The sequence below is a fragment of the Syngnathus scovelli genome, unplaced genomic scaffold, assembly GCF_024217435.2.
Source record: "Syngnathus scovelli strain Florida unplaced genomic scaffold, RoL_Ssco_1.2 HiC_scaffold_129, whole genome shotgun sequence".
In the NCBI taxonomy this organism is placed as follows: Eukaryota; Metazoa; Chordata; class Actinopteri; order Syngnathiformes; family Syngnathidae; genus Syngnathus; species Syngnathus scovelli.
This window is the reverse complement of record NW_026061220.1, coordinates 23,710-30,000: the sequence shown is the minus strand read 5'-3', so window position 1 is coordinate 30,000 and position 6,291 is coordinate 23,710.

The following is a 6,291-nucleotide window of genomic DNA, read 5'->3' as shown; positions in this document are numbered from 1 at the left end:
CTGCCTTGGATGGACCGCATCCGCAGATTTTCGTCCGGCCTTAGCTTAAGGAGACGGCCGTTGCCTCCGATCCTCCGGGCTAGAGCCGGGTGAGGTCGTCTCGAACCACGTGCCTGAAGGCCGCCTACGCCGGATTCGGCCCCGCTCATTCGTCGGAGTGACCGCCCGACGCGGGCATCGCTAGATTAGCCGTGGCCCCGATCCTTCCCCATCGACAGCCTTTCGCCCCCTGTACTCCGGCCTGTTAATAGAGGCGGCCGGTACCCCCACCTTGGATGAGCCAGAATCCTTGACGGACCATTCGCAGATTTTTGCCCGGGCTTTGTTTACCGAGGCGGCCGGTACCTCCGTCTGCCTTGGATGGACCGCATCCGCAGATTTTCGTCCGGCCTTAGCTTAAGGAGACGGCCGTTGCCTCCGATCCTCCGGGCTAGAGCCGGGTGAGGTCGTCTCGAACCACGTGCCTGAAGGCCGCCTCGCGCCGGATTCGGCCCCGCTCATTCGTCGGAGTGACCGCCCGACGCGGGCATCGCTAGATTAGCCGTGGCCCCGATCCTTCCCCATCGACAGCCTTTCGCCCCCTGTACTCCGGCCTGTTAGTAAGGCGGCCGGTACCCCCTTTCTTGGATGAGCCAGAATCCTTGACGGACCGTTCGCAGATTTTTGCCCGGCCTGTGTTTAAGGAGGCGGCCGGTACCTCCTTCCTTGGATGACCCACTACCCTTGACGGGCCCATTCGCAGATTTTTGCCCGGCCTGTTAATAGAGGCGGCCGGTACCCCCTTTCTTGGATGACCTACTACCCTTGACGGGCCATTCGCAGATTTTTGCCCGGCCTGTGTTTAAGGAGGCGGCCGGTACCTCCTTCCTTGGATGACCCACTACCCTTGACGGGCCCATTCGCAGATTTTTGCCCGGCCTGTTAATAGAGGCGGCCGGTACCCCCTTTCTTGGATGACCTACTACCCTTGACGGGCCATTCGCAGATTTTTGCCCGGCCTGTGTTTAAGGAGGCGGCCGGTACCTCCTTCCTTGGATGACCCACTACCCTTGACGGGCCCATTCGCAGATTTTTGCCCGGCCTGTTAATAGAGGCGGCCGGTACCCCCTTTCTTGGATGACCTACTACCCTTGACGGGCCATTCGCAGATTTTTGCCCGGCCTGTGTTTAAGGAGGCGGCCGGTACCTCCTTCCTTGGATGACCTTCTACCCTTGACGGGCCATTCGTGGATTTTTGCCCGGCCTGTGTTTAGGGAGGCGACCGGTCCTCCGTAACTTGATCGGATTTCCCTTCCGGCCTGAGTTTATGGAGGCGGCCGGTCCTCCGTAGCTTGATTGGATTTCCCTTCCGGCCTGTGTTTATGGAGGCGGCCGGTCCTCCGTAGCTTGATTGGATTTCCCTTCCGGCCTGAGTTTATGGAGGCGGCCGGTCCTCCGTAGCTTGATCGGATTTCCCTTCCAGCCTGTGTTTAAGGAGGCGGCTGGTCCTCCCCGGTCGGTTGCCAAGCGACCGGGACCCGCAAGTGGGCAGGAACCGTCCACCCAACGCCGGCGAGCCGGGGCCGGTGGGGGCCCTACCAAGGCGGGTCTAACTTCAGGCGGTGCAAACGGGGGAGGGGGGTAAGGACGGCTGCCGGGAGCAGACAGCCGTCCCCGGGAGGGGGTAGTAGCTTCGCGGCGGCCGCCGGGAGCAGACGGCCGTCCGCGGATTCTGCCAATGCCTGTAGGACTTTGAATATTTCACAGCCGTGCTGTGGCACTTAGAAAATTTTTCAGAGATGTGGCACTTAGAAAGTTTTTCAGAGATGTGGCACTTAGAAATTTTTTCAGAGATGTGGCACTTAGAAATTTTTTGAGAGATGTGGCACTTAGAAATTTTTTGAGAGATGTGGCACTTTGAAAATTTTTGAGAAATGTGGCACTTAGAAAATTTTCTCTCTCTCTCTCTGGAAGTGCCGTGCCTTCTTCAGTTCTGCTATCCGAGCAGGGGACGCTTGCTGGCGGCCGTTACCAGCGCTCGGACCAGGCCCAATTGATTTGCATGGAAAACAATTGCGTCCCCCATGCTCGTTCTGACTATATTTTGCGAAAGGGGGGTAAAGTGATGAGTACACTAAGTGGGGGGACCAACCCATGTACTCTAGAAAAAGTACATGGGTTGACAAAAGACCAGTTGGTAATGCACCCCTGGTACCCCAACCCCTGGTACCTTTAGGCACTTAGAAAAAATTTCGCCCAAATTTGGAGGTCGCTCCAGGGGAAGAGGCCGAATTTTCGCCTATTACGGCCGACCGCGGGAACCAGCCGAGGCGGACGCTTTTCGGCGCAAGAGCCGTTGGCACTTAGAAAATATTCGCTAAACTTCAAAGGACCTCCAGGGGAAGAGGCCGAATTGTCACTTTTTCTGGCCGACATCGGGAACCAGCCGAGTCGGACTCTTTACGGCGGAGCAGCCGTTGGCACTTAGAAAATATTCGCCAAACTCGGCCGGACTTCCAGGGGAAGAGGCCGAATTGTCACTTGTTCTGCCCGACATCGGGAACCAGCCGAGTCGGACACTTTAAGGCGGAGCAGCCGTTGGCACTTAGAAAATATTCGCCAAACTTGAACGGACCTCCAGGGGAAGAGGCCGAATTTTCACCTGTTCTGGCCGACATCGGGAACCAGCCGAGTCGGACGCTTTAAGGCGGAGCAGCCGTTGGCACTTAGAAAATATTCGTTAAACTTGAAAGGACCTCCAGGGGAAGAGGCCGAATTGTCACTTGTTCTGGCCGACATCGGGAACCAGCCGAGTCGGACGCTTTACGGCGGAGCAGCCGTTGGCACTTAGAAAATATTCGCCAAAATGTTCCGGACCTCCAGGGGAAGAGGCCAAATTTTCACTTGTTCTGGCCGACTGGGTGAACCGGCCGAGGCGGACACTTTACGGCGGAGCAGCCGTTGGCACTTAGAAAATATTCGTTAAACTTCAACTGACCTCCAGGGGAAGAGGCCGAATTTTCACTTGTTCTGGCCGACATCGGGAACCAGCCAAGTCGGACCCTTTACGGCTGAGCAGCCGTTGGCACTTAGGAAATATTTGCCTTAACTCGGCCGGACTTCCAGGGGAAGAGGCCGGATTTTCACTTGTTCTGGCCGACATCGGGAACCAGCCGAGTCGGACACTTAAAGGCTGAGCAGCCGTTGGCACTTAGGAAATATTTGCCTTAACTCGGCCGGACTTCCAGGGGAAGAGGCCGAATTTTCACTTGTTCTGGCCGACATCGGGAACCAGCCGAGTCGGACGCTTTACGGCGGAGCAGCCGTTGGCACTTAGAAAATATTCGTTAATCTTGAACGGACCTCCAGGGGAAGAGGCCGAATTTTCACTTGTTCTGGCCGACATCGGGAACCAGCCGAGTCGGACTCTTTACGGCGGAACAGCCGTTGGCACTTAGGAAATATTCGCCGAACTCGGCCGGACTTCCAGGGGAAGAGGCCGATTTTTCACTTGTTCTGGCCGACATCGGGAACCAGCCGAGTCGGACTCTTTACGGCGGAGCAGCCGTTGGCACTTAGGAAATATTTGCCAAAATGTTCCGGACCTCCAGGGGAAGAGGCCGAATATTCACTTGTTCTGGCCGACATCGGGAACCAGCCGAGTCGGACACTTTACGGCGGAGCAGCCGTTGGCACTTAGGAAATATTCGTTAAACTTCAACTGACCTCCAGGGGAAGAGGCCGAATTTTCACTTGTTCTGGCCGACATCGGGAACCAGCCGAGTCGGTCTCTTTACGGCGGAGCAGCCGTTGGCACTTAGGAAATATTCGCCGAACTTGGCCGGACTTCCAGGGGAAGAGGCCGGATTTTCACTTGTTCTGGCCGACATCGGGAACCAGCCGAGTCGGACACTTTACGGCGGAGCAGCCGTTGGCACTTAGGAAATATTCGCCAAAATGTTCCGGACCTCCAGGGGAAGAGGCCGAATTTTCGCTCGTTCGGGCCGACATCGGGAACCAGCCGAGTCGGACACTTTAAGGCTGAGCAGCCGTTGGCACTTAGGAAATATTCGCCTTAACTCGGCCGGACTTCCAGGGGAAGAGGCCGGATTTTCACTTGTTCTGGCCGACATCGGGAACCAGCCGAGTCGGACTCTTTACGGCGGAACAGCCGTTGGCACTTAGGAAATATTCGCCGAACTCGGCCGGACTTCCAGGGGAAGAGGCCGATTTTTCACTTGTTCTGGCCGACATCGGGAACCAGCCGAGTCGGACCCTTTACGGCGGAACAGCCGTTGGCACTTAGGAAATATTCGCCTTAACTCGGCCGGACTTCCAGGGGAAGAGGCCGGATTTTCACTTGTTCTGGCCGACATCGGGAACCAGCCGAGTCGGACTCTTTACGGCGGAACAGCCGTTGGCACTTAGGAAATATTCGCCGAACTCGGCCGGACTTCCAGGGGAAGAGGCCGATTTTTCACTTGTTCTGGCCGACATCGGGAACCAGCCGAGTCGGACCCTTTACGGCGGAACAGCCGTTGGCACTTAGGAAATATTCGCCTTAACTCGGCCGGACTTCCAGGGGAAGAGGCCGGATTTTCACTTGTTCTGGCCGACATCGGGAACCAGCCGAGTCGGACTCTTTACGGCGGAACAGCCGTTGGCACTTAGGAAATATTCGCCGAACTCGGCCGGACTTCCAGGGGAAGAGGCCGATTTTTCACTTGTTCTGGCCGACATCGGGAACCAGCCGAGTCGGACCCTTTACGGCGGAACAGCCGTTGGCACTTAGGAAATATTTGCCTTAACTCGGCCGGACTTCCAGGGGAAGAGGCCGGATTTTCACTTGTTCTGGCCGACATCGGGAACCAGCCGAGTCGGACTCTTTACGGCGGAACAGCCGTTGGCACTTAGGAAATATTCGCCGAACTCGGCCGGACTTCCAGGGGAAGAGGCCGATTTTTCACTTGTTCTGGCCGACATCGGGAACCAGCCGAGTCGGACTCTTTACGGCGGAACAGCCGTTGGCACTTAGGAAATATTTGCCTTAACTCGGCCGGACTTCCAGGGGAAGAGGCCGGATTTTCACTTGTTCTGGCCGACATCGGGAACCAGCCGAGTCGGACTCTTTACGGCGGAACAGCCGTTGGCACTTAGGAAATATTCGCCGAACTCGGCCGGACTTCCAGGGGAAGAGGCCGATTTTTCACTTGTTCTGGCCGACATCGGGAACCAGCCGAGTCGGACCCTTTACGGCGGAACAGCCGTTGGCACTTAGGAAATATTTGCCTTAACTCGGCCGGACTTCCAGGGGAAGAGGCCGGATTTTCACTTGTTCTGGCCGACATCGGGAACCAGCCGAGTCGGACTCTTTACGGCGGAACAGCCGTTGGCACTTAGGAAATATTCGCCGAACTCGGCCGGACTTCCAGGGGAAGAGGCCGATTTTTCACTTGTTCTGGCCGACATCGGGAACCAGCCGAGTCGGACTCTTTACGGCGGAACAGCCGTTGGCACTTAGGAAATATTCGTTAATCTTGAACGGACCTCCAGGGGAAGAGGCCGAATTTTCACTTGTTCTGGCCGACATCGGGAACCAGCCGAGTCGGACGCTTTACGGCGGAGCAGCCGTTGGCACTTAGGAAATATTTGCCTTAACTCGGCCGGACTTCCAGGGGAAGAGGCCGAATTTTCACTTGTTCTGGCCGACATCGGGAACCAGCCGAGTCGGACCCTTTAAGGCTGAGCAGCCGTTGGCACTTAGGAAATATTTGCCTTAACTCGGCCGGACTTCCAGGGGAAGAGGCCGATTTTTCACTTGTTCTGGCCGACCGGGGGAACCAGCCGAGTCGGACACTTTACGGCGGAGCAGCCGTTGGCACTTAGGAAATATTCGCCAAAATGTTCCGGACCTCCAGGGGAAGAGGCCGAATTTTCACTTGTTCTGGCCGACCGGGGGAACCAGCCGAGGCGGACACTTTACGGCGGAGCAGCCGTTGGCACTTTGAAAATATTCGCCAAAATGTTCCGGACCTCCAGGGGAAGAGGCCGAATTTTCACTTGTTCTGGCCGACCGGGGGAACCAGCCGAGGCGGACACTTTACGGCGGAGCAGCCGTTGGCACTTTGAAAATATTCGCCAAAATGTTCCGGACCTCCAGGGGAAGAGGCCGAATTTTCGCTCGTTCGGGCCGACCGGGAGAACCAGCCGAGGCGGACACTTTACGGCGGTTGAGCCGTTGGCACTTAGAAATTATTCAGACTTCCATAAACACACATCGGCCTTTTGCCGTCACTGCCCGGGATGGGCACC